Here is a 27,602-nt window from a genome sequence, read left to right on the forward strand (position 1 = left end):
GGAGAGGATAATGGGCATGGCTCTGGAGATACGGTGGGCCGCAGCAGCAGCCAAATCTGCCTCTTCGTTGCCCTGAATGCCGGTGTGGCCGGGGACCCACTGTAGGGTCACCCGGTGTCCCTGTTCGCCGAGAACCTTGAGCGCCGTCAGGACACTAACTACCACCGGGGCCAACGAGCCACGGATGCCCATGGTTCCTACACATTGCATGGCTGATTTTGAGTCAGTGTATATCACCCAGGAGCGGGGAGGGTATTTGGAGACAGAGTTTAGAGATAACAAGATGGCATACAGCTCCGCAGAGGTTGACGAAGTGCAGACAAACAACAACAACGTGTCCCAGACACTGCGCAGATAAACCTTACGTGTAACATCACGGTACCATTATTATTAATAGGGGTGGACGGTATGTGTCTTATCAATCTTCATTAGTTACACGAGCCCGTTCAAGGCCTTCCACCTACCCGTCCACCCCTATTGCACTCGACTTTCAGTACGTTGTGCTGCTTGGGTAGTCACAAACAACGGACGATGCAAAGCGTAAGTGGTATTTGTTTGCACCTCCTATCAAGCTGTTATCTCTGTGCATTAGCGCAGTCTGTTAGCTTTTATCGGAAGTTTGCATGAAGCACATCAAGCAACGGTCGTAACTTGTGCCGATCATGAAAGTACCGTACTAGCGTTCCCTTACCGTTCGTAAGCCTTTCCTTTTTTCATGAATACATGTATAGGGTGAACATAGCAGGAGCAGGCAAGCTAGCTGGTGTTGAATTGAGTCGTGAATTGAGCTGAGTGAATTGAATTCGTGAGTCTATCTGTTCATCTCGTCCTGTGTTCGTCCCTTAACATCAATATATAGGGTGTTTCGACTAATGCGTCACGGTAGTGTATTTAAAACTTTACTTGTCTGGAAATTATGCGATTAACGGTATGTATCGAATGAATGAATGAAATATTTTATTTCCACATCATATTGAGGTGGGAGCCGTGAAAAAAAGTCGCAGTGATGACTTGTCTGGCTCACAGCTCCCGTACAAAATGGCATTAATTAAGCCCCGCAAAAAGCATCCGTGGCATGTAGACTATACGGGAGGACCTCGATATTCCCGGTTGCGAAAGCCCCTACCTCAAAATTCACGTTCTCGAAACAAGGAAAATCAAGGAGAATGCTCGATTGCTTCGTAAGATTACATGCTGTGTTTAAAAACACGACATCACTATTTAACCACTCAAATTCACGGTTTTTAGATGTCTGTCCAAGTCGTTTTTGCGAACGAAAGCCAGACTTTAGTGGCCGTTAGGCTTAGCAGGGCGGACACGACGGAACAGCACGTTGGTTAGTTATTTATTAGGCTAGTCCAAGTTAGGTGTTTGCATATTTAGGTCCAGGTTAGTCTAAGTTCGCTGTTGGCAGTTTCCCGCGCGCGACTGTGCATTTTATAGTCAGATAACATTTATTTACAGTCGTTTATTTTGGCACGGGGATTTCGATCACTTTATTTCGAGGTACACCCGGACTAAACGCATGCAATATGAATGTCTTCTTTGACGCTGTTAGTGGATCAATAGAAGATTCGTTCAAGATACATGGTAATGTATATGCAACACTCTGTTGACCATATCTGGTTCTACAGCGGGGGATATGCCAAAAACTCTGGGCGCGATGGTGATAAAGATCACTATGTTCTCTGAGGTCAAACAGTGATAAAACATTAGTTACGGGCTATTTATGAGCAGTGCGGTAGTAGCACAAAAGTTTATATCCATATATATTGTGGGCATTAATCAAAGAGTACCGTTCAGACAGATCGGTTGTGGTGTGTGTGTGTGTGTGTGGGGGGGGGAGATATACATTTATTACAAGGGAAGGTCTGCCAGACCAAGTTCCTCATGCTATTCCATTAAAAAAAAGTGGGGTGGGACTCCTGGAGCGCCCATCTCAGAGCTTGGTGGCCAGGCCAGTGCTCTTCAGAAATTGCAATAAAGCTCTTGTGACGGCCCATTGTTGGTGCTGAGGCACAGGACCAAGAAGTGTGGCGAGCGTCAGTTGGTTATGCCCGAAGCGCTCGAGCCAGCGGGAAAGGGTGGCGCGATGGTTGGTGTACTTGGGGCAGGTCAGCAGAAGGAGTTGTGGCGTGGTTATATGGTAGACAATCCAAAATTCGTAGGAATTTCGTTTGCAGCACAAGTAACTTATCTAAATTAGACTTTGTGGTTGTTCCCCACGCCAGGAAGCTATTGTTAAAATGTGAATAGGTTAATGAGTAGTAAAGTAGCATAATGATTTGTCTGGTTATGTGCGTACGATATCTATACAGAAATCCAAGGATTCGCGATGCCTTGGAAAGTACGTCATTAACGTGTAATGACAAAGAGAGTGTAGAGGAAAAAGTTACGCCGAGAGTTTTGACATTGTCTACTATGTCGACAACGGTATTACCTATTAGAAAGTTTACTAAGGGTTGAACTTGTCTGCTTTTTGCATTGAAGCCTTAGTTTTACTGGCGTTAATTTTCATACCAGTTGACATCAGCCCAAGACCTTACCCGCTCCAGTACCCGATTTGCATGTGTAACTATCCCGTCAGGGTCTGAACCGTTAAAAAACAAACTCGTGTCGTCGGCATATGATAAACTTAGCTTCCTTGGTGATCATCACGATATCATTTATGTAGACACTAAAGATCAAAGGACCAAGCAAAGTACCTTGTGGAACACCACGGCTTATTAAGTGCAGAGGAGTAGCCATTTATGACAACTTTCTGGTATCTATTATCTAAATATGACGATAACAGCGAAAGTGCCGGGCCCCGGATTCCATAGCGCGATAGTTTTAGTAATAGTATCTTATGTGATAACGAGTCAAATGGTTTGCTGAAATCAATAAAAATCCCCAGAGTAGTGAGTTCATTTTCAATGTTTGTTAGTACAGTTTCTTTTTGCACTAAAAGCGCCAGCTCAGTCGAACTGTTCTTTCGGAACTCGAACTGCCATTTTGAGAGACAGTTATAGTTTTTCAGGTAGGAAGAGAGGCGGTTACTAATGATCCGCTCAAGGCACAAGGAACGGTAAAATTGAAATAGGACGATAGTTGGATGGGCGATTTATATCACCGGATTTATGGGTCATAATAACTTTAGCGACTTGCATGCCTTTTGGAAAACATCCTTTGAGCATGCAAAGATTAAAGATATGGACTAAGCAAGGTGTTATCAAATCGATTGCTGCCTTAGTGGGACCTATTTGCATATCGTATGCGTCTAACACATTGCTATGCCTTATGTTTAGGAAGCTGCTAGAAACTTCGACATATATTTTAAAATGTACTTATCAACTCATCTACATCATCAGTACACTCTGAGCAAAAAATGATGTCGGCACAACTCCTTTAGGGGAGTAAATGGCTTGTGTTTAGAACACTCCCTTTTGGAGTAAAACTTACACCTTCTAGAAGGGAGTTCCACTTTACTCCACTTCCCAGGAGTAACCGTGACACCAGTTACAGGTATCATGCTGACACCATGAAAGAGATTTATGCCATTGCTTCTACAGCTGCTTTGGAATCATCCGTGAAATTTCTGACTTCGGAATATCTGTGTATCCGCTTATAAGCAACTCGTCGTAGTACATGCTCGATGGGAATGGGAAAAATTGTGCGTGAAAGGGGAAGGGAAGTGTTATGATAGTGTACAAGAGGCAGGGGGAGTGATACCTCCATCTAAAAAATTTCAGTCGTCCCACGGAACTACTCACTACAATAAAACCTCCGAGCTTCCCTCAGTAACCTTCATTGGGAAGCGCCCTCGAACGCGGTGGCGGAAGGTCACATTTCACGATGCGCTCACACGTAACAGTGAGAACTTCACCAACTGAGAGTTTTAGTGCAAAACCATGGAATATATAACAAAAATGATGCAATATATGGATGGCGGCACTGCAGTACACCAGTTTATAACGCGAAAGTCACCGTATACGAGAACGAGGGTGATGTCACACATCACTTGTCCACTAAAATTTGGCTGGCAAAAGGGAGTACCTATTTGGAGTGATGGAGTTACATGGCAAATGCAGGAAGAAAGAGGGAGTAAGCGACTGACAGGGGGAGTGGAAATTGTGTAAATGTGGGAAGTTACTCCCCCGTTACTCCTTTTTGTTCTGAGAATGTAGGGAAAAGAAACAGAGTTTCTTCGGACAATAAGTCAAATAGGAATTTTTGCCACGTACTATAAGCAGTTTTGCCAGATTTTAATTACAAGCGATTTCTTGAATTTAACCCCAAAATATGCTAAGTTAAAGCAACGTTTTCTTGGCTGAATCAGGAAGCAGTGTATTTACCTAAATCCACCACACACACACACACAAAAGAAAAAAAAAAACGCTATTAAGTGCAATGATAACAGCTGTGGAAAAAATGTGCGAAGATTGTTGCTTGAGAAGTGCGATTGCTGGGTCGTGCTCAGTTGTCAGTTGAAACTCGCTAATAGCGAGTTTTAATAGATTGGAAGAACGCTACGAAGACGATGCGATAACGGAAGTTATCAAATCCATGCTTGGCAATGTGATGTCACCCGCTCCAAAGAAACAGGGCGATTGGCTTATCATGTTTTCGGAATCGTTATCGTGAACACCTTCCGATATATTAAAACTATAGTGATGGGAGAAAATGATGGTTCGCGTCCTTCCTGTGTCCTTCCCGCTGTTATCTTAAGCCGGGGTTACATGGATTCGACAGAAGTGCATCGTATCGAGTTATCGCACCTCCTCGCACCTATCCCGATTAGTGGATTGGATGACTTGTTGAGATCCCGACAAAAGTTTACGGGACGCCAGAGCGACGTATTTCTTGATCGGAGCGACATCCTAGCAGCGAACGTCACCCGTCACCTGTCTGTAAGCGTATCTGCTCCCGGTTGCTGCAGATGTTTCGATCCCATGATTTATTAGAACAAAGGAAAAAAAAAGGGGGAGGAAAGGTCAGCCAAATGCAGATGGACAGATGGGATGAAGCTTTAATATACCTAGTTCAGAGGCAATCGTCTCCTTGTATATCAGTCAATCGCTTTCTTGCATATCTTCGTCGGAATCACCTTGCAGTCGTCCAAAAGAAAAGGGATCGCCTGCTGGCCTCAGCAATAGAAACGAAATACGACATTGTATACAGGGTCATTTTTTATTAGAATTCAGTGACACGTTTTCTGGGACACCCTGTATATTTACGTGGGTCGTCGACTTGATGACATTTGTAAATCCTTGACTGCGGACGCCACTCTCGTCAAATGCCGGAAGATAAAGGATGAAAAATGATATCTGTCCGACGCCGATCGCCACGCAACTAGTCAATTTTATTTTCCGGTCGCAAAGAAAATGATGTGTGATGAAAATACATGTGGACTTTGAGTCTGATGTCTAGCTCCATAGAAATGGAGATCGTTGGTGTGGGGGACGAAAATCTCGGCACGTAAATGCTCATTGAATAGCGTCACGATAAGTATTAGGTCACTAGCTTTCAAATGCACACGAAGCTAGAGGTGCGACTATTTTATTTATTTATTTATGCCAATATCTCAAATTCCCACAAAAGCGCGCTACATAAGGGTGGTAAACAAAAAGATACAAAACGTTATGTCATTAAAATAAATAGCGTCATTCAAATACGGTCATTCTAATCGCTACTAGCACGTGGGAAAAAGGGCGCATACTCTCTATATAAGAAGCAAACATGTCCGCAAGCGTATGGTTGAATCTTTCGGGCAGACCATTCGTCTGAGGCCTGAGGCTTCTTGTTTATGGCCGTGACCCTCTGTGTACCATTGACACTCTATTCCCGTGCTCTCCCGACACCGACCGCAACTCTACTCTGGCACACGCCACCTCATGGACCGAGGAGTACCGTCAACTGGCTCGCTACATACGGGACCGCCAAGCCCAAGTTAAGCATCGATACGACGAGAATCGTCGCACTACCACGTTTCGAGTCGGGGACAGGGTATGGCTCTGGGTGCCAATTCGCAAATCGGGCTTGTAGTACGAGAATTTTATATCCCGATACGTCGGGCGGTATCACGAAGCATGTTTCGGACGTCAATTATGCTGTTGAAACCCCCGCTGACCGTCGCCATCGAGGCACCGAGACGGTTCACGTCATCCGGCTGAAGCCCATCATGCCTCCTTAGCCCTCTGGCTGCACGTTGCCAGATTGGCTCCTCTTCAACCCGGGGGACGTTGAGAGCAGATTCATCGCCATCGCCATAGCCGGCCTCGCGCGGGCGATTGGCCTTCGCTGCCTAATAAACCGCTTCTGTCGTCACCGGACTGACAATCGAGAGGTACGTATTTCGAGTCCCGCCGCTGTCTGGCGTTTTCGACGACCACCATATTTCAATTGGGCAGATTGAAGGATCATAACAGTCGAGACTTACATATCCATATTTTTATTTTTCAATCAATTAATCTATCATAACAGAAATTGTAAAACAGGCATAAACGGAAAAAAATTTCCACGAAGTGAGAACAGGTAAGCCGCGCGAAGGTTTAAGTAAAGTGATACTTTGAGGGATAGGAATAGTTAGATAAAATGAAGCAAGTAGTCACGGTACTTGACAGATTCCAGTAGATTCACAAGATTAGGTCCTGGAGGAGTATTCCAGTTTCCATACTAGTTTATTTGAGAACGCAAATGGGGACCGGTGAGGTCTATCCACGTAAACGAAGAAAGTGGCTATCATCGACGCATGGGTTTCTCAATGGCGCTCGCTCACTCACAGGGCAGCACGTGTTACAGCCTTTTCGAAAGGCCAAGCGTGAAATTGGCGAAGAATTTAGGTTTGTTCCCTGAATATCGATTGCCTTCATTCTGGCCCCTCCCTGTAAAATATAGCTGCCCACCTCTACGCTCGTTCAATACCTATCCACGTGTCCAGGCGAATTTCCTTCGCCTAGTCATCGGTGCTTTGTCGTTGATCACGCAATCCAACCAGACAAATTCACGGCTCGAACACGTTCTTTATTATTTATTGAGAAACGCGCGTAGTAAGACAGATAATTAGAAAGACGACGGCTGAAAATGTAGTTGTCAAATTATTTATTCTATTATTTTATTATTTATTCTATTATTCTATTATTTTATTATTTATTCTATTATTCTATTATTTATTTTATTATTATATTATTTATTCTATTATTTAATCTATTTTGATATTTATTCAAATTATTTTTAAGTTCAAGCGCGCAATACCTGTTGTGAACGTATTAAATGAATGAGCTTAAAGAAACGAATGGCGTGATGATCTTATTTTGGGGAGCCTGAGAAGCAAACGAGCAGGTATGACGATACGCTTTGGAGCTCCCGGTGGCGATGTTGCTGTTACGGCACAGAGCAGTTAGTGTGCCGACGTGGTGGCATGTAGCTCGGTGAAGTTTGTACGTTCCGAGCCAAACTACTTCAGAAACGGAGCCAACATTTGTCAGAAAGCGTCTGCGGTAGAAAATACACCCGGGCAAACAGAAAGAAAGAAAGCCAGCGGGCGAAGACAGCTGTGAAGTAGAGAGTGCATCACCTAACGTGTTAAAAAGTTGTACCAAAAAACTGTCTGCTTGTCCGAAAATAGTAGGGTCAAAATATTTACATTTGCCAGACATATATACGACCACCTCGATCAATTTTTTTTTTTTCGTCGCAAACTCCGAACTCCGAAATTCGCCAAGTGAAGGTAACGCGTTTTTGTCCAAAACAGAAATCTCCATGTCGGACTTCACCCAGTCCATTACGAAATGCATTCCGTTCTACAATCGCAATCGCTTGAAACGAATTGTGAAAACCATTGTTTCGAGATGCGCCCATTGCCGGCCGCAGCCAGTTCTCCGTGGAGTTATCCAGAAAGCGGCGAAAGAAGGACATGGATCTGCCCCTTCAGTTTCCTTTTCCGTGCTTCTGCTGATAACGGCAACAAGGAAAGTATTTGGTAATGGAATGGGATAAATCCGACATGCGCTTTCTTTTAGTGAAAAAAAGAGAAGAAAGAGCGGAGAGAAAAACACACAAACAAACAAAAACGTTACGTTGATTTGGCAGGTTTCGAAGTTCAATTCAAGAAATTACAGTTCTCTCAACTGAAATTTGATAAAATTACTTGTCATACGTGACAAACGTTCCCTGCAGATAAATGTCGGTGTTGACATATTTTTCCGTAGCGTGCTTTATTTAAAAAAAAATTACAGGGTAGCTAAAACACCGTGTGTGTGCGTGCGCGCAAACTATAACCCGGTGTTCCGTACAACCTTCGTGTAAATGAATGAAGAGCGTCTTGTGCATGGTGTTTGGAAGAGAGCTTGTTAAGCGATTTAAGTGTTGTAGGTCTTTGTGTCACCAATCTCGCTTCTTTCTAATATGGTGTTTCTGGTGACAACGTTACTGATGGTAAACTCCAACGTGCTAGCGTTTTGGAGGCGTGCCACATCGAAGCAAATATCAAGGCAGCAAGTTAAAAGAAACTAAGAGGTCGTAACGAAAGGCGGAGCGAGGAAATGGGAGCTGCACCCACCGACGTACAGGCCACAGAAGGCAACAATTTACTGCGGGGTAATTTTATCGTTGCAGGAGTCTTGTTCGCCTGATCGATTTATTTGTACTAACGCTTACCCGGCATGTCTTTTGTCTATTTTTTGTTTTGTTTTCCTTGCTGGGCGCCAAATAGTCAGCAAGAATGAGTAAAAGAAGAAGGGAAGACTCGATTAATATCAGCTGCTCGTTCATACAAGGACGTTTGAAATCGGGACCCAGGTCTACAGTTCAAAGCAAGGTTACGATTGAAAATCCGTTGCGTCTCCTGTAAAGCGTGCTTTCACTGCATTGGCGTATCGTACGCAGGAGAAGCAACCAGTCACTATGTTTCTTCCCGGCTCTCTGAATGATGACATGCAATGTTGCTACGTTGTGTTAATGAAGCAGGCGCTTTGAGTTTCTTCATATGATGCCCGTTCATCACAATTCATCCAAAGCCCACTCTCTGTGTCGCCACTTCACACACACCGAAGTGCAAGTCACATGGTATCATCGGATTGCCAAGACCTTTCACAGCCGGCAACACCTACCAAGCGCAAGAGTACTTCGCCATGCAAAATGGTTCGAGAAAAGACACCGTGAGCATGCAAAGAACGCACCAATTTAATTCCCTTTACATGGCTTTGTCTTTCGCGCCTGAATCTCGTATACAGTACAGTAGAATGTGTACTGCATACCTGATTTGGTCTTGATGACCAAATGACCTCAGCATATATTTTTTTAAGTCCAACCTACACTATTTTCACAATTTGCCACGTGGTGCCGGTATGTTGCGGATACCTGAGGACACAGGAAGTGTAAAAAGCATTAATGTTGCACGCACGCTTCCCGCAACCGTATATCGTTGTTTCAAGCAACACAACCAAAAGTCGAAGCGCCGGTGCGAAAGCTTCCTAAGAAGTTTACTGCGTGGAAGCGCACTCCGTCTAAAGGTCTGTCTGACGTAAAAAACATACTAAGAAGAACATAAAAAGGAACTAATATCAAGAGAAAATATACACCACTCACTTATCTCTCATATACTGTTCTTACAACAGGACGCAAAGAGGCCAGCGCAGTCGGCATAGAGGCGTTTCGCTTCAGAAATGAACGTGCGCACTTTTGGGAATGAAATGTTTTCATTTGTTGAGATTTTTTATTGAAAACATGAGACCCAGCAGTGGAAGATGTGCACGCCATGGGCTTCGCCTTTCTTGCTGATTCCCTTTCCCTTCATTTTCCTCGGTATGTTGGGCTTCTGAACGTACCTGTATTGCACAGTTGAGAGGAGACCGTCGTTCCATTCTTCGACGTCTAGTGGCACCCATGGTTTCCCGCCAATTGACAACTGACATTCTCCCCTCATCAATGCATGCAAGAGTTGATCCAACGCTCGCTTTCCGGATGCCACGAAACACGTCTCCTCAAGACGCTGCATTAATTCATCGGATGTGACTCAATGTGGCTTTTAGAGCTCAGTGGCGTTACCTTGCTTGTCAGTTGGTTGCGACAAGTTGACTCTTCGCGTCACTGCTGTAATCTGGAAGATCTGGTGCACATCCCTCTCCATTGCCCGCACTACCAACCTATCAGAACCACACTTTCAGTGTGTCTAAATCAGCTGGAGTCTCGCCTTCTCAGCATGTCATAATCTCTTGGTCCATGGCCAGCCCACCAACGCTCTGCCCTCAAAGCTCTTCTGGCTTTTTTAGACACCGTAGAACTTCGGTCCTTACTGTGAGGCGGCTCATTATTCCATTCCATCACATTACCACCAGCAATGGGGTAGAGTATCGCCCCTGGCGATGAAACTCCCCAATCATCATCATTCAAATAAAGTTGTTGTTGTTTCAGCGTACCGAGTAGTGTTAATTAGGTTACGAGTCTCGTCTGGGTAGGCACAGCACACGTCTTAAGCTGGTATTAAAGGGGCACGCACTAAAATGCCGCCACAAGTTCACTTCAAATTACTTTACACGCTGTGTTAATTTCGCACTTGTTGTCGTAATTCAAAATTTTGATTCCGTTACGAAGCTACAATCAAAATTATACCGGACTCTTTCTTGCCTCGGCACTACGCAGTGAACGTCGCTTCAGTACGGTGAGCTAGAATGAATGGTGTGCTGAACGGTGACTGAAACCGGGTCGTGACGACGGGCCTGCCGATAGGTGGCTACCAGTGGCTACCAAGGGCTCGACCCGCTGCCGCTTCTTGCGCCCTCACGGCCATGTGACACCATGCGCAAAGAGCACCTGGGAGCGCCAGGGAGTTCCCGCGATGGCCGAAATTGAAGCGATCTGGCAGATACAGGGGGAGAAAGAAAAAAATGTGGGCGTGCTGATACATCATGCTTCGGAGATATGATTACGACGGACGGACGAGTTCGCATTTTGGAATGTTGTGGTAAAGGCAGTGTTTTAAAGCCTTTCGATTCCTTCTTGGGATAATCGAGAGATAATTTTCTTCGGGGGATAAGGAATACCTCTCGTTTCGCTACATCGCTTCTGCGCGAAATCCCCTAATTAAAGAGGATAATTAATGAATTTTAGGTAATTAGTGGCCTTGTAGTTACATACTTTCTTCGAGGGAATGTTCGCCTAGCCATATATAACGCAAAAAAAAAAACAAGAAATAAATAAAAGGGAGGAATGGAGTGGACTTTCACTGCTGCAATATATCATGGAGCCAAGCTTGTACAAGATACTAAAAAAGTATTCAAGTCAAGATACTAAATACTGCCTTTTAAAAGTATTTGTAAGATACCAAGTTACTTCCAAAAGCACTTAAGGTAACGCAACTTGAGTAGAGTATTTTTGTTATGTACAATTCTGTCTGAAGCTCTCACATGTTTTGTGAGATAGTACAAAGGGATTCCATTCCAGTCTCCTTGGGTACATCACACAGATACGTTATGTATAGATGAATGTACTTGGAAGTGTCTTTGATAGTCATAAAGGTATACTTGAGGTAGTTTGCATTCACAGCAGAGTACATACTCGTTTGCTGCTTGCTGCGTGTCTGTATATGCCCTGACCCACTTGAAACATTCAAAGAAAAGTCACTCAGCTTATCTTCCGTTTTGAGACATGATGGAAGGCTGCTAAAATTTTGGCTGCAGGATTTTTTTACACGCCATTGTTGTAAAACCCAACATGATGCGCTTGTCGTACACTGGTGCACAATGTATAAAGTTTTTGGGCGCGACAGACTGACCATCCTGATACACGCTCTGAAAGTCACACAAATCTTTCCATACTCACGCTGAGATTTTGTTGAAGACGCAATTTCCGAAAACAGCGTCATGTACTAATAGATGCAGAGTATTGGGAAAATCAGTCAGATACCTAAGCCAATTCTTGACATCCAATTATGCAAGCTGAAGAACATCTCCTTATTTACCTCATAACATGTAATCGCGTCGTTTGACACGCAAAAGTCGGGGTGTACTATGTATTTGTCGCGAACATCGTAATAGACATAATGTAAGGTGAGATCCTGTTTAGACAGAAAGTCACATCCTGTAGGAACACTCTGTCTATTTTATACCTTCGTCGTAGAGGCAATGGTACGATTTCAGAACAGGGTTTATACACTATATCACTGCTCTCCCCTTGTCCCGGCTTTTCGCGATGCAACAAGCTTTCTATTTCACAGTTGATATATAATCAGAATGAATCAGCTTGACTAGAAAGCATACCATGCTTTCTAGTCCAGCTGTTCTGCCGCCCAAATTTTGGAAGATAGCTGCAGCAGAACCAGCAATCCCAAACGAGGTCAAGTCCGGGCCACTCCGCGAACAAATCTGGGGCGGCCCTCCTGGTGCTGGGGGTCACTATGTGTTAGAATGTAAGGTGCCCTTTTGTGCTGACATGGCATGCCGAGACTGGGAGGTAACCCGGGTTCGAATCTCGAGGAAGCTGTGCTGTCTGAGGCTGGGCTTTGCTCGTACACTTTAAGACAAATTGTCAGCACAGTTGCCTATGAAGTCTGTCCAGAACGCCCCCCCGCCCCGCCCCGCCCCGCTCCGCCCCGCTCCGCCCCGCCCCGCCCCGCCCCGCCCCGCTCGAGCAGCATGTGCCGCCAGACAAGCAGGCAGATCACTCGGAAGTATCCACCACCTTTTATGCTACGCAGACAGTGTATACCGTCCTATTTTGATACAGCATTCAGGGTTACCCCCCCCGTAATCTCACTAATCTTTCTCATTTCTAGAAAGACATCGTCTCGCTGTTATCAGGTATCATGATACATGCCGAGCGCCGCTGCTATTTCCATCTTCGTTCTTAAGGAAAAGTTTTGTGTGTTCGCTGCAAACGAAGCTGCTCCATAAATTAGTTTTTTTCTAATTCCACCACCAGTATTGTTGTCTGACTACCCGCACTTTCACGCGTTCAGCTGGTGAATATTCGGGGAACAGGGACGCTGGAATGTTTATTTTATTGCAGTTTTTATCTTGTCGTTCTTACTTCCAACTTTAGCGACGCTCGTCCATTGCTTGCTATTGAATACTGGCATTCAACAAACCAGTTATATATAAAGACATTTTATTGGTCTTATTTGATGGTGTGTACAATAAAAAAAAGCCCGAGATGTACACATACAGGCTGTACGGGCCAAAACAATGAGTGGGTTCCCCAAACACACTTCCTTCGGTTCTTTGTTATAGGAAAATTTAATGAGACAGGTATGAGACAGGTATGGTCACATGTTCAGGGGCTGCAGGATGACGCAACGATTATGTACAACGGTTATTTACAACATGGTGATCGATGAAATGATATGATATAGTTCACGGCGGCGTGCCCTTGATCGTAACGCAGCCACCTCGGGCTGAAAGCGACGGATGGAAGCGCCATCGACGAAGAAACCTGTCATCTCCAATAGCGAACAGTTCCCGCTGCAACTCAGTAGTGAGCAGTATGCGCGCTCTCCGCACCAAGCAAAAAATGGGCACATCTCGACGACGTTGCGCGACTGCCTTACAACGAGCCTCCCAAAGCACAACCGCGCCGCAAGCTGTGAGAAGTACACTAAGGCGGTGTGGGTGACGTTGGTTAAAGCGCACTGGGCATACTATGTTCGTGCTTCGTCGGACAAGGTTCCAAAAGACGCGAGCAATGCGGCAGGCAAACAACACGTGCATGTTTGTCTCACGTTCACTGCAGTAAGGGCACAAATCTGTCGCTGTTAGGTGCCACGAGTACAGGCGGTCCCGTGTGGGTTGCACGCCCCACGCGAAAGACCACATGGTGTCCCGCAGAAATCCAGGGAGCCATGTAAACACCGTCCATGCTATGTTTGACGCCTGCTCAACACGCACTCGAAGGCTCTCGCTCGCTGACACGGAGTCCAGCAACAGCGCACCAGCCATCGAAGAGGGGGAAGCCGCAACGAGGCTGCCATCAGGAACAAGGGGCGAGAGCTGTTGGTAGTACGTATGAACCGCGGCGTGAAACCCCAATGGTGCTACCGCCCGTGAACCACTGACAGGGTTTGGCCCGAGGAGTTCCACCCAGTAGGTGAGCAGCACTTTCGCCGGCGAGTCTTCCTCAGCGTGCACAATTCGCAACGTGGTGCTGAGAGCGATGCCCCGATTCATAAGCCCGATATCTGGAAGGCTCATCCCGCCCTTAGAATTCGTAAATGCCAGCATGGTCCTTAGGACAGGGCCTCTCCGCTTTCTCCAGAACAATGACAAGAGGCAAGAGTGCACCCGAACGACGACTGCACGTGGGGCAATAGAAACGTGACTAAGATGCCACAAGCGTCCCGGTAAGACAGTACGTGCGAGGAACGATCGTTCACAGTACGACAGGTCAAATGCCTGTGTCGCATCACACTTCGTCTGGAGCTCCTCCAGCGCCCTGAACCAGTTATCGACCTTTGGGCCGCGGCAGTCGAACACAATGCCCAGTATTTTTAGTGACGCGCTGAACTGGAAAGGCAGTGATGAATACGGAGAAAAGCTCCCGAGTGGCATCAACTTGGTCTTGGCGAAGTTGAGCATCCCACCGGAAAGTGCAGCATAGGACTCGTAGACTCGAAGGACCTCAGACGCAGAGCTTGCATCCCGCAGAAGAACCGTGATGTCATCAGCGTACGCACTGACCTTCCATTCCCCGGATCTGGGAAGCGGAAAACCGCGAATGCACGGGTTGGTCTCAATGTTCCATAACAGGGGATCAATTGCCAAGGTGAACAGAGCTGGAGAGAGTGGGCAGCCTTGCCGTACGCCCCTGGAGACTGGGAACTCCCTAGACAACTGCTGCATCATGTACAGGCTGCTGTGATGATTGCGGTACAGCTTGGCGATGGCACTGATGAGCCATCCAGGGAACCCGTACTCTCTGAGGACAGCGAACATGTAACTATGCACCACACGGTCGAATGCTTTCTTCTGGTCAAGTGAAAGTAAGCAACCATCCGGTACACGTGGAGTGGCGTAGCTCAGTGCGTCTCTCAGCCCTGACAGCGCGGTGTACATCGTGCGGCCTGGCACTGAACAAGTCTGAGAATGGTGGATTACTGCCGGGAGAGCATTTTGGATTCTATTGGTCAATACGGAAGTCACTATCTTGTAATCGCTGTTCAGCAGCGTTATTGGCCTCAAGTGTTCGGGACTACCAAGGTCGCCGCTTGTCTTCGGGAGCAAGACTATATGTCCATAACCAAACGACTCCGGGAAGTCGGCACCTTCGAAAGCCCTTCGAACAACGTCGAAGAGGAACTCCCGAATGCAAGGCCAAAACGTAGCATAGAATTCGGAAGAAAGCCCATCAGGTCCTGGACTCTTGCCAACTGCCGCACATCGGACCGCCATGTCCAGCTCTTCCAAACGGAGAGGATGTTCTAAAGCGTCGTGGTCGATCCAGGGAAGGACCGGAAGGCCCTCGAAGAATGAGCTTCGCGAACTGCTGACAGACTCGTCAGTGTACAAGTTCCGAAAAAAGTTTTCAAAGCCGGCGAGCACCTCCCCGGGGTCTTCAGTCACACTGCCGTCTGGTCTTCGGAAACGAGGAAGCTCACGCTGTTCGGTGCGGCGCACGGAATCCAGGTACCGGACCACGCCAGGGCCAGCAAGCGCCTGAGACCTGAAGTAATTTTGTCGCGCCCGTCCAGAAGAATCTTGAAGCAGTAGACGGTAGCGGTGCTGCAGCGTCGCAAGATACTCCTCCATCATGGGTGTCAACGGCGCTCCTCTGCTCACAATACGTATTTTGGCAGCTAAACGCGCAAGCATGGCTGTTCGCGCCCGCGCTTTCCGGCGTCCCCACGTCTGAAAGAGGTCGCGCACCCAGACTTTGAACTCATCCCACTCTGCTGGAGTTGGCGACCGACTTGCTAGGTACTCTGCGATTTTACCCTTGATCTCCGAAACAACATAGTCGTCATGGAGAAGCGAAGAGTCGAGACGCCAACGCACTGCATGCCCAGTGCTGCCGGGAAGCTGTGAAACATCTAGAATCAAGATCACAGCATGATGATCACTAACATGAGCGCCGAGCTGGGCAGTGCTGATTACGCTGCAGCCAGTAACGTACGGCTGAAGGTCCCCAGGTATGTAGAAACGGTCCAGACGGGACGCAGAGCCTGCATGTGACCACGTTGCCACGAATGTATCCCCATGCACCATCGTCCAGGCGTCGCGCAGACGGTGCTCTTGCAGCAACCGACGGAGCTCACGCGCGTTCCAAGTTGGGCGTCCGCGCCCGGGGCCACGAACGTCACAGTCAGAATCCACCACACAGTTAAAGTCACCACACAGGACGGCACCACTAGGTGGTATGAAACTCGTACGGAGGTGATAAAAGAAGGTGTTGGTGTCACTTGTGCGGGATGGAGCATACACGGTGATGAACGATAGCTTCTTCCCCTGGATAATGAAGTCGAAGCGCAGGGCGCGACCTTCCGCATCATGCCTCGCAAAGCAATGAGATTCTAGGCTCGGGTTGAGAACCACAACGCCCACACCACTCCGATGTACAGTCCCGAAGCTGAAAAACGCGCGGACGTTGCACCTCGCAGTAAAGCCAAAGACGTCAGCATACCTTGTGAAGTGCGTTTCTTGCAAGAAAAGTAGATCGCAGCTCAGGCTGCGAGCGAACTGAATAACGGAGACCTGTTTGGCGGGCGACCGGAACCCTTGGACATTTAAGGACATGACGCGGAGAGCCATAACAGTGAGGATGAAAGAGCCGGATACACTCATCATGATTCGCCGTCAGACGCAGGCGGCATGTGGACGCTAGGCGGGGAGCCCGTACGTGACTTCGTCCGACCACACTTCTTACGCTTCGGCATGGGAGCAGCAGCCGCGTCCCCAGACGAAGACAAATGCTGATGTTTTGCGGCTCGAGGCTCAGAGGAGTTCTCATCGACGTCCGAACTCGCGATGGAGTAGAGGGACGTTGAAGAATCATCCATCCCGTCATCATCAAGCACTGGCCAGGCCTCTGGGCCCAACAGATTGCAGTTTTCTTCCGTGCCTGCTTCAGAGCCACTGAGCTGGGGAAGACCGCCAGCCGCAATTACTGGCACTGTGATGTCGGGCAGCTTGTGAGTGCATGACGTGTCCAAGCCCACAGAATCAGGTACCAACTTAGGAGAAACAGCATTGTCCGTCACCCCAGCCGCCGATGCCAAAGCCGGGAAGTCGGAAACGCTATCCACAAAAGTAGGGGTAGCTGTAGCAGCAGTATCGTGGGCATGATCTCCGGTATCAGGCACTGCCGGTTCCAAAACTGGGAAGCCAGCAACACTGTCCACAAGAGCACGGGCACGACCTCTATTATCGGGAGACGGGGTCTTGGGCCTTGAGTGTTCCCCTTTCGCTGCTGAGGAATAGGACCGACGCAGAACGCAGTCGACTGTGGCATGGCTCTGACCACAACGAAGACAGGGGGCTCGGCAGCCCACAGTTGGATGACCAAAGACTCCGCATCTCTCACAGCGTGATACCTTACAGTCGCCTCGTAAGTGGCCTTCCGAGCCACACCTACCGCACACTTTCTTTAACCCTTTGTAGTCTACCATAGCACGGTCCAACCCAACCAGAAGGAAGTTTGGGACCGGCTTCCTCATATCGAACTTGACTACTCGGATTCCGTTGCGTATAGTTGGGCGGTCTTTGTAGACCGGGAACGAAAGATCCTTCACTATTCCATACGGTGCAAGGGCCCGCACAAGTGCGTCATCCGACACGTATTCTGGTAACCTTTTGACTGTCAAATACGTGATCCTTGAGCTTGAAACTGGGTCAAGAGAGACTTCCTTGTCTTCATACACCACCTTTGCGGCTTCGAGAAGAGTATCACGGGCTCGCCTATTTTTGGCAAGAACTTGGAAAGACAGACCACCCTGGTGTTGAATGGAGTGTACATTGTCGTGACCTACCAGGTCACAGACGGCATCCATGACGCCATCTACGGAAGCCTCGTCGGGCACGGTGAAGTTGAAAGCATGGTCCTTTGGGGGCCTTACGGTGCTTAGCGCGCAGGACAGTGCGGCGGACATCGTGAAGAACCCTGGGGTGGACTACGAGAAGTCAAACCCCAGGCAAGCGAAGTTAGGCTTAGTATAGCAGCAGGAGCAGAATGAGCGAACGTCTGTACAGATCAACGTCGTCGTCGTAACACACTTCCTTCGGTTCTTATATAGAGTCTCATTTCTTGAAAATAGCGAGCAACAAGCAGTAGTTATGATGTGACTGTGAACAGCAGGCACATTATCGCCGAAGTTCTTTCCACTTGTACGTACACCAGTTAAGGGGTTCAGAACAGGATGAATAGAAAAGCAAACGAAACGACGGGTGGCTTATCGTCAAGGGGCAACAAGTGAAGATAATGTCGCATGCTTAGATGTAATTTATATCGCATCAAATACAATGCGGTTTAGTACATATGATCGCGGTATTTGATTAGGCAATCGTCTGTAAAGCACTGCGCGGTCCCACGTTTGTCACCCGGTCAGTGTCCGAAGCGACGAGGGTTTATCTGACCCCTGATTAAACTGTCGAAAACTGTTTATCCGCACACGTGCGCTTCCCTACTTATCCCGTCCACTTACCGGCCTAATAAAACGCGAAAGAATACGCATCACAAACTCTGACCAGGTTCGCTAATTCTTGCACTGCGCACGAGTCCGACGCTGTGCTCTAACCTGTGAATCGCTGAGAGAAACAGTTTCTGAAAACTGGGTGAAATTAGAAAATATAACATCCAACGATTTGTTGCTGCTGATTTCTCTATTGAAACCATGCTGTCTCCGGTCATACCGTGAGGTCCTGTAGTGGCCCTTCTCTTGCCTTCGCGCCTTCGATACACAATCCTGGCATACTTGTGCCTGGACGCGGTCATTATGCGATAGCCGATTTCGAATGCGAGAAAACAAGCACAGTTAAATTGCAAGGAATAGCCATTGCACATCGTCTAACCAAGTCTACGCATACTTTACAATCAGTGATTTATGGAGGCCCCCTTACTAAAACCCTCAATTGTTTGGCGTCAGGTTGTGGATTCGATTCCGGCTGAGGAGGCTATCAGCTTTTCGGCGGGGTACAAGTATAGATTGTGCACGCGCAGCGAGCGAACGCCCAACGCATTGCCAATGCTACTGGAAGGGTTCCCCGAAGCGCAAAGATCCCTCAAGTCTGAGCGAGAATACTGCGATATGCACAGACCGACCACTGTTGAATCGCTTATGATCATTGTTGTAAGCAACAAATTATCAATTGCGAGAGATGAGAAGAATGAGAGATAACCTCAGCAAGCAACGACCTTGCACTGAGCTCGTGATGCCCTTGATAAACCATCCATCGACACTGTTCCGTTTCTCGGCCGGCGCGGTGCGAACCTCTGCATTTCACGGAAAGGGCACGTGATACAAAACAGAAGAGTACCTCGGATCCCCACAAAAATCCTTCCGCAAGGCGCGCAGCGAGCTTCAGCGCATCCATGTAAACAATCGCACGTGGTCGGGTGCCACGGCCGCGACCAAGCGTTCCCATGCATTGGATAGGCCGGTAAGCACACCAGTCATTCTAGCTCACCATAGCTTCAGCTCGTGCATCGGGTATGCATAGGGTGCTTTTAGTGCATGCTGCGCGTGAACGCGCCTGCCACGCCATGGCGAAAAACATAGCGCGACTTACAAAGCACGCTGGTGTCGCTGTCCGAAGGACGTGAAGATAATTGTTGTCACTAGAACATTTGGGATTACTGTTGTGGGCTACAATTCAGTAAATAGGCATTGAAAAATTCAGCAATGCGCATCATGCTGGGTATGTACACAACGCTACGACAGGACCCGTTCGACTTGCACACGCGCACGATTGGCCTGCGCGCTCTTGTTCTGCAATCTGATTGGATGCCGCCAATCTTTGTTTCCCTATGATCCATTTGTTGCCGCCAAAGACGGCTCTGTTTTCATTGCGTTTTTCTTCTAAACGGTAGCGCTGTGTGAACTAATTTTGCGTGCATTATACTAATTGAAACACGGACTTTCATTTGAGAACAAGTTGCTTTTGCATTTTAGAGCCCCTTTGAGTGCCCTAGAATGTTGTAGAGGCTCATTTATTTCTCATCCTTTCGTACTATAGTACTGACGTCACTCTCCAACTTTCATCAGCTAACATTATAAATGATGATGATGAAGACGATTTGCTGTTCATTGGCGCAAAGGCAGCTATGTCAGCGGCTGCAAATCTGTTCGAGATATTCTGCTTTTTATTGGATGTTGCTCTATTTCTGCACTCTATGAAAGACACACACACAAAAAAGCAGTAAATCGGGATGTAATTGCAGGTTCTAGTCCCCTAGATTGTAGTTACTACCCATCTTGGTCCCTTACACTGGATTTTACTCCCCAGCACTGCAAAAAGTCCCTAAACCTAGCATAACTTTCCATGCGTTTTGTCGCGACAGGGACTAACGGTTGTGGCAATGCATCTAGTCTCCAATAGGACTACAATTATTGATTTCCTTTTTCTCAGAGTGTGTTGCGCTACATCCTCGCGCATGTGCTTTTAAAGCCAATTCTACGGCTCCGAGCTTTACAGTGTTAACAATTAAACACCAAATGACAGTTCACGCAGGGGCTATGTTATAATTCGTGCATAAGTGGCCCGAAATTGTGCAGGAAGAAAATATTTCCTGCTCGGTCGCCAATCTTTGACACCGCCAGGTTGTTCAAGACGAAGTTTCCCTCCATGAAGCAAAAAGCAAAAATGAACATAGCGTTTAAGGTGCCACTTGTATAAAGTTTCATTCTCTCTACAGTCCTTTGTTAACACCATTTGTAATACAATCCAAAACAGCTTGCATTGACAGAATGAAGCATGTCAGAGTTGCTGTGCCCATACCGCGTCAAACAGATTGATCTTTCGCATTTTACGATACCACAAAAGCAAAGATAAGAGAGGAAAAAGAAAAACTCTAGATACCCGTCTACGTATTTCTCCAACAAAGACAGTGCTACGCTGTCATGTTCTCAAGGAGCTTGCGAGTGCCTGATATCGACAATAACGGTGTCGTCGACTGGTCGTCCCGTTACTCCGAACTGGGGCGGGTCACCGCATCTCACTCCAGCTCCGAGCCGGAGGAATCGTGCAAAACCCGAACGCGCCAGGTTCGAGCGGAGAGGGAAGGCTAACTCACGTGACTTCCGGTGTTTTCCTCGTATGCAAAACGACGTCGACGTAAGATGCACAACATGGCAGGCATATCGCGGGACAGAAACACTACTCAGGGAAAGCTGGCGCAGTCACGTGATGGTAACCCACTCAGATTTCGCAACCGCTCCGACGGCGTTGGTGAGATCACTATAGAGCGCTCCGACTTGGAGGAAAGAGCTCCAAATGAACCAGTCAAATGCAGTGAGAGTGCTCTGTTTCGACCAGTCGAAGATGAAACGTGGCTCCAGAGCACTCTAGAGCGATCGGAAGCAACCAGTCGAAGACACCATAAGTTTATTCACAATAATAGTGGTATCGCTAGGCATTCATATGCACTATCACTACACCATCGCTACAAATAGTTGGAGAAACATTCTTATCGTTTGCGACGTGACTTTCCCGCTCATCTGGTTATCAGTAATGAACAAAAGCCTACGCTAGCGAACGGACGGTACCGCAATTTAGCAGCCGACACGGCTTTCGTGCGTAGGCTATGTTCGTGCATTGCTCACGTGGCAGAGAAACGCCGTGTTGGCAGCTGACTTTCTTTCATGAAACTGCGTGTTGGATGTATTGTTGGATAAACTAACGGGTGAAACTTCTGGGCCTAATGAGCGGGCGTTAAACATAATTAAATGTGGGAAAAGAGCAGATGTCGTTTTCACTTTCTATTCGTAGACTCTATCCATTTGCGAAATAATGCCGCACCGTCATCTGTATCTGGCTTTGCCGTGGTCATGATGTGCAGACTTTTATTACCTCGCGTGCAATTTTAATTCTTCAACGGCGTTTTTTGAAGGCTCGAGCTGCTAGTGTCAACTTTAGACAGTACACCCTGTATAACTGAACACACTGCTGGCGAACTCCATTGACACTGCTTGGTGAAAGTTTCGCTCCGAGAAGGTGCAGAAATTGTTCCATTGACAGAACCAGGTCAGGCGCGGAGTGTTCCATTGGGGGAGGAGAGACGAAAGATTTGCTCCAAGGAGCAATATTTTTTGACCCGCCAATAGGGCAAAACGAGTGGAACGTGACGGGAGAGTAAGAGAACAGGCATGCGCGCCATAAATGAGGTCGGTAGTGTAGGAGAGTTTCATTGTTATTGTCTGTAACTCCAAAAGTATCGCTGTACTAAGAAACGAATACAACAACAACAACAATAAATGATGAAAACGTGATCATGATATGAAATGTTACAATACAACAAACGAATACAACAATGTGTAGTAGGTCGCGATTCCGGTGAATCTTTGAGTGGCTGCATCGCCAGGTACACAACATGGTCAATCCAATCCAAGAAAGAAACACGGGTTGCAGCGCCGTGCACTGTGCGAGGCGCGCTTTGCACACATAGCGGGCAGTTACCCACAGTGGGCAGATAAATCAGGCTACCTAGGAATCGATGCCAACGCCTCCTCTAATGCGTCATTTTCGTGCGAATGTTTCGTAGATCGCGCCGTCGTCACCTCGGGTTAATGCAACCGCCCGCTGTCGAGTCTCAGCTACTTTAAGGTTGCAAGCACGCTCTGTACTCGAAAGAAGAACGTAAAGCAGGAACCCAACGAGAGCGCGCGCGCGAGAGAGAGAGAGAGAAAAACAAACAAACACTGTTCCATATTTTGTAGTGCGTTAGCTCGTGTATGGCGGGCTAGCTCGTGTCCTCGTTTCTTCCCTCTCAAAGGCAGTTAATCAGAGGTAGGATTTTTTTATTATTTTTTTTCAGCTTGGAAAAACATTAAGCTTCGACCTCGTACTCCGGGGGTCTTATATCTCTTAGAATGCATTAAAAATTGAGGGTAGACTTATACGTAAGGTGAGAACGGGGGGGGGGGGGGGGTATTCTTTGCATTGGTACCATTACTTCTTGTTTTCTTCCCTTGTGCTCTCGTTACAGTGTGCCTCCAGTTTCTACACGCTCTCCTGCGTTATGGAAAGTGGCGGATTTGTTGTTTCCCTTTGAAAACATGCCACATATTTCTTCTTTCTTCGTATTATTGATCCGCGTGTGTTGGGGATGATGTTCCCTGGGCGACATTAGAAAGGCTGAAAGCGATTCTTTTCTTTGACCTGTGGGCTATATATTAACCTGTGTTCACGCCCTGAAAATTTCGTGTGACTGAAGACCTGCATTGCTCCCAGGATCAATATCTCTGTATATGCCGATGACATCTGCATCTGAATTGTTGGGAAAAAACGGTGCAATTCACCAACGCCCACCTGAAGCACTCGCTCGACAGAATTAGGTGGTGTTTAATGGAAGCTGGCATATATATACCAGTTGGCAAAATAGCACATACCGTTACTCCGAAGCATGCGCAACGATATTGGCTTTTTCTTGGCGATACGCTGCTCAGATGAAAAAGTTATCACGTTCTTGCAGGGCATGCGTGCCCTGGTGGGCATGTCCTGGTGGGATGCCTATTTCACAAAGGTTGTGCCTCAGAATATGCGCGAGGAATTTATAGAGGAAGGTATATAGAGCAGACAAAGGGATAACGACGATGCGTGTTTGCCAGGCCAGTATAGTCACGTAGGAGTTGCTCTGACGAAAAAGATGGTTATCTCGCTTCAGCCAATGCTGTAACATTCAACGTAGCCCTAGGTATCCCTACAGCCCACTTGCACGTTTCGTGTCAAGATACCCTGAAGAGCTGCTTCTGACGACGAGCAGTCGTCATTAGATGACCGCCTGTTAGGCCACCGTATGACAGACGAGCGAACAATATAGGCCAGACATAGAACGGTATGAGCTGCCTCAGCGAGTACCCAAGAGGAATTGACGAAGGTTAATGGCGAGTTGGAGGACATTCTTTGGTGTTCTCGACTTCTGCATTCCATGAGAGTTCGACCAATGATGAAGCCGAGGAAAGGGTGCTGGGTCACTTTGCAGAGAGAACAGTCATGCAGAAATCTCAAAGTTCCGCTTCTGCGTGAAGGGCAAGAAAACAGTCTTCCCTGGAGACATCTATTCCACGTTGGGTAATACGGCTAACTGCAACATTAAGATAATCCTGCAACATCTGTGAAGGGACGACCATTGCTTCTCTGAACACCATAAGCATATGACATAGGCGCAGATGACAAGGTGATGAACACACCACGCAGGATCGGGCAAGGAAGGGCGGCCAACTTCATGAACAGCCTTGTTCTTAAAGCACCCGTGTCATGCCCATTTTATATCAAGGAAGCTACTATTAAACGACCATTCACTCTTTCCTCTTATAGTATACGAAACCGTGTCTAGCACGCTGTTCATTGTACATCAGGGAGTGCGGAACCCGAACATGGCATGAGGATGAAGACGGCCAGTTCCGAGAATCTCCATACTGGAAAAGCATGAACGTGAGCACACGAAAAAGAATGTATATAAACGATGCAACACAGTCGACTCATTGACAGACTTTATGTCGTCTGTGCTGTCTTCTTCTGTTTTTTTTTTTTTCACTACCCTACTCAAACTATGCCAGTATTGGGCTTCCATACACAAGCTAGCTCGCATTTATGTCATTTTACAGGTAGTACAAAGACGTCAAAGGGCAGTCAGGACCGTAGTTTGAAGAACACAGGAAAACGAACCTGGTACCTTCGGTACATGAGGAAGTGCAGCCGCCTGCACGAAAGCTTGTACCGTAATAAATTCACGAACGTATTCAGTGTTTTTGTTTTCTGCATTTTATCGGTTCCAAGAAGCCATGTCAGGCGGGCCAGAATTAGGCATCGCACTATCTTGCACGGACGGCTGGTCAGGCTGATGGGTCTGAAGGATTCTAAAGCCCTGAGAGGTATAGTCCTTATGTACAGGATAATTATTGACACCTTCTAGGACGCCGGACCACCCGCTACACAAGGAGCAGTTAATGTACTTCAAAAGAACATTCGCAGCCGAGGTAGCTAGATATGGAACTGCCAGTTGGTGACGTCTGCTCCCGGTGCACAGTGACACCGATAACGGGAAATGGCCGCGTAGAGAGCTCCTCCACGCTGAAGTCTGCATCAGTAGGGTCATTCTCCGAAGAGGAAACATCCAGCGGAGTGTCCACAATCGCTAGTACTAACTGCCCATACGACTCTTGCAACGGCCGCGAAAGGCTTGGTCAGCAGTCTGCAGAATGCGTCTCCAACGGCCAATTCACTCGCTCCCTGATAAATTGTCTGTGCCTTGAACGGTTTGAGATGGCTCACTGGAGAGCTTAGATTCTTGGATGTGTCATAGAATTCTATTTTGTGTATTTGCACACTGTTTAATCAGGTGTTTCAGCAATAGAGCGCCGCTACAGCGCCGAAACAAAAAATAAAATAAAAATAAAATTGTACATAGAGTACCTTTCTGAGCAACTTGCAAAGTGTTCCCCATTTAAAAGCATCCTGTACACCCACCTTGGGTTCTTATAGAAATGAATAAATGTTTTATTAATTTTATTTAAATTCCGTGTTACAGCCGCGAAGCAGCTGTGGCTACGAGCAGCGTACACACGTAGACAGGACAGCAGGAAGGAATGGGGGACAGGGGGTTAGTATGCGTCCGGGAACGACTCAGGGGTAACTGTGCCGACATTCGTCAGGAAAGTCTAATGGAAAACCCAGGGAAAACTTTCGACAGCGCAGCCGGTGGTGTCGAGATTCGAAACCGCGTCACCTCGCAGTCTCGGCGTTGAAGGTTTTCATGATAACCACTGCGCCACACGAGCTGCTGTGTGTGTGTGTGTGTGTTTTTTTTCTCCTAAACTTTTATTAGGGTTCATGCTGCTACGTACATGAGTGACATGAAGACTTATACAATGATACAAGCGGGCTGGTAAGAAATGAATAACTGGAAATATTGTCGTAGAAGGTGCACATAGTATACTCCTACGTCCGTATTTTCTACAGTCATGTTCGCTTAATTCACTTTAAAGGGCACACTGCTCCTTTCCACGTCCTTAGCAGGAGCAAGCAAAGCACCGTCCTACCTGAGTCCATGCGGGTATAAAGCGAAATTAAGAAACTTTCGGTGCAGGTAGTTGTATGAGCCTATGCATTACATACGGCACAATAGAAAAACACATCAACGTCAAATCGCAAATTATTTGCATAATGAAGGTTTCATTTCGAATAATTTTGTTAAGAAACGCATGGCCATCGAGCCCTAATCGAGCTTGGAAAAGACCGCGGAAAGTCGAACAGGAAGAAGGCGACGCCACCGATCCCAACCTTTTTCCCCATGAGGGGCTGCCGGTTTTTGGTCGTCACAGCCAAAGCACAGCTACTCCTTCAAGAGTTGCCATTTTGGGCGTTGGCGCTCCTTAATACGACGCAGCAAATGCTGTTCGTAAACCCCTCTCCACGTCCCTCAAAAAAAGAAAACGTAGTCCAAGACATTTTTTTTTTGTATTTGCTTTCCTTCTAATATAAAACACCCGCTAGTTGGTGCTGGCTCGAAGGTTGTGTTAGGAGTTTGTCGAATGGAACCCCACCATCGGTTGTGCTGTCTCAAGTTTTCCCTGTATTCCTGCAGACGTTCCAGGGGTCGACACAATTCGAATTGAAGGCGATCCCCCCGGATGCGTCTAACTCCCCTGTCATCTGCTCCTTCCCGCTATCCTTTCCAGCTATCCTTGCCTGCACAAGTGGCTTCACTGTATTAACGTGGACCAGCGGCATGGCCGAGCGGGTTAAGGCGTCCCGCTCGTTGCTGGTAGCCAAGGTCATGCTGAAGACTGGGAGGTGGTAGGTTCGAATCATACCGCTGGGTGTGCTGTCTGAGGTTTTCCCTGGGTTTTCCCAAGTCTTTCCAGCCGAATGTCGCACAGTTCCCCCTAAAGTCGGCCCGAGACGCATACTAACCCCCCTGGCCCCCACTCCTTCCTGGTGTCCTCTCTTCATCTGTCCACATCTGCACGTCGCTCACAGCCACAGTTGCTTCGCGGCGCTAACACCGAATTAAAAAAAAGTATTAACGTGGAACCAAAAAGAAAAGAACAAAAAAGCCGAAGTTGTTTACTGATCACTATGATGTCTGTACTCAAAATGGATTTTAACGAGCTTTTGTATCTTCATAGTTCTTTTTTATGAGGCATATAGAAAAGGGTATTTTTATTTCTCCCGTTGAATGCTCTTTTGTGAGCACATCGTTTCATATAGCCGAATCTCTACCCTTTATGGTCAACATTTCTGCTTAGATATTGCTTAGTCTAACATTGACCCGAGGTTGTTCGTGCATAGCACAGCAAAAACCGAGTGCGTCATAAAACGACAGAATGTGCGCCCGGCGTAAGCGTATTTGCGACCGGCCACTGCAGGCTTCGGGGCAAGAATTTCGCCGACGCCCTTCTATTGAGAGCGACGCACTGGGATTGCAAAAGATGCTTAAACGCAAACTAAAACATGCTGATAAAGAAGCAGTGGAGGGTTCTT

The 27,602-nt window shown here is 47.2% G+C and overlaps 1 protein-coding gene and 1 long non-coding RNA gene across 2 annotated transcripts in view; one reads left to right on the plus strand and one right to left on the minus strand.

Moving 5' to 3' along the window:
- Positions 1 to 21,488, minus strand: part of LOC135377599 (uncharacterized) — a 143,046-nt gene extending 121,558 nt beyond the window's left edge. Inside the window, exon 1 of the long non-coding RNA XR_010418154.1 lies at positions 21,193 to 21,488. This is a non-coding gene — a long non-coding RNA (uncharacterized LOC135377599). The remainder of the gene's footprint in view (positions 1 to 21,192) is intronic.
- LOC135377598 (probable G-protein coupled receptor No9) overlaps positions 1 to 27,602 on the plus strand; it is a 344,006-nt gene that overhangs the window by 246,499 nt on the left and 69,905 nt on the right. The gene's annotated exons all lie outside the window — the stretch shown is intronic.

The sequence above is a fragment of the Ornithodoros turicata genome, chromosome 1 (assembly GCF_037126465.1).
Source record: "Ornithodoros turicata isolate Travis chromosome 1, ASM3712646v1, whole genome shotgun sequence".
NCBI classification, from domain to species: domain Eukaryota; kingdom Metazoa; phylum Arthropoda; class Arachnida; order Ixodida; family Argasidae; genus Ornithodoros; species Ornithodoros turicata.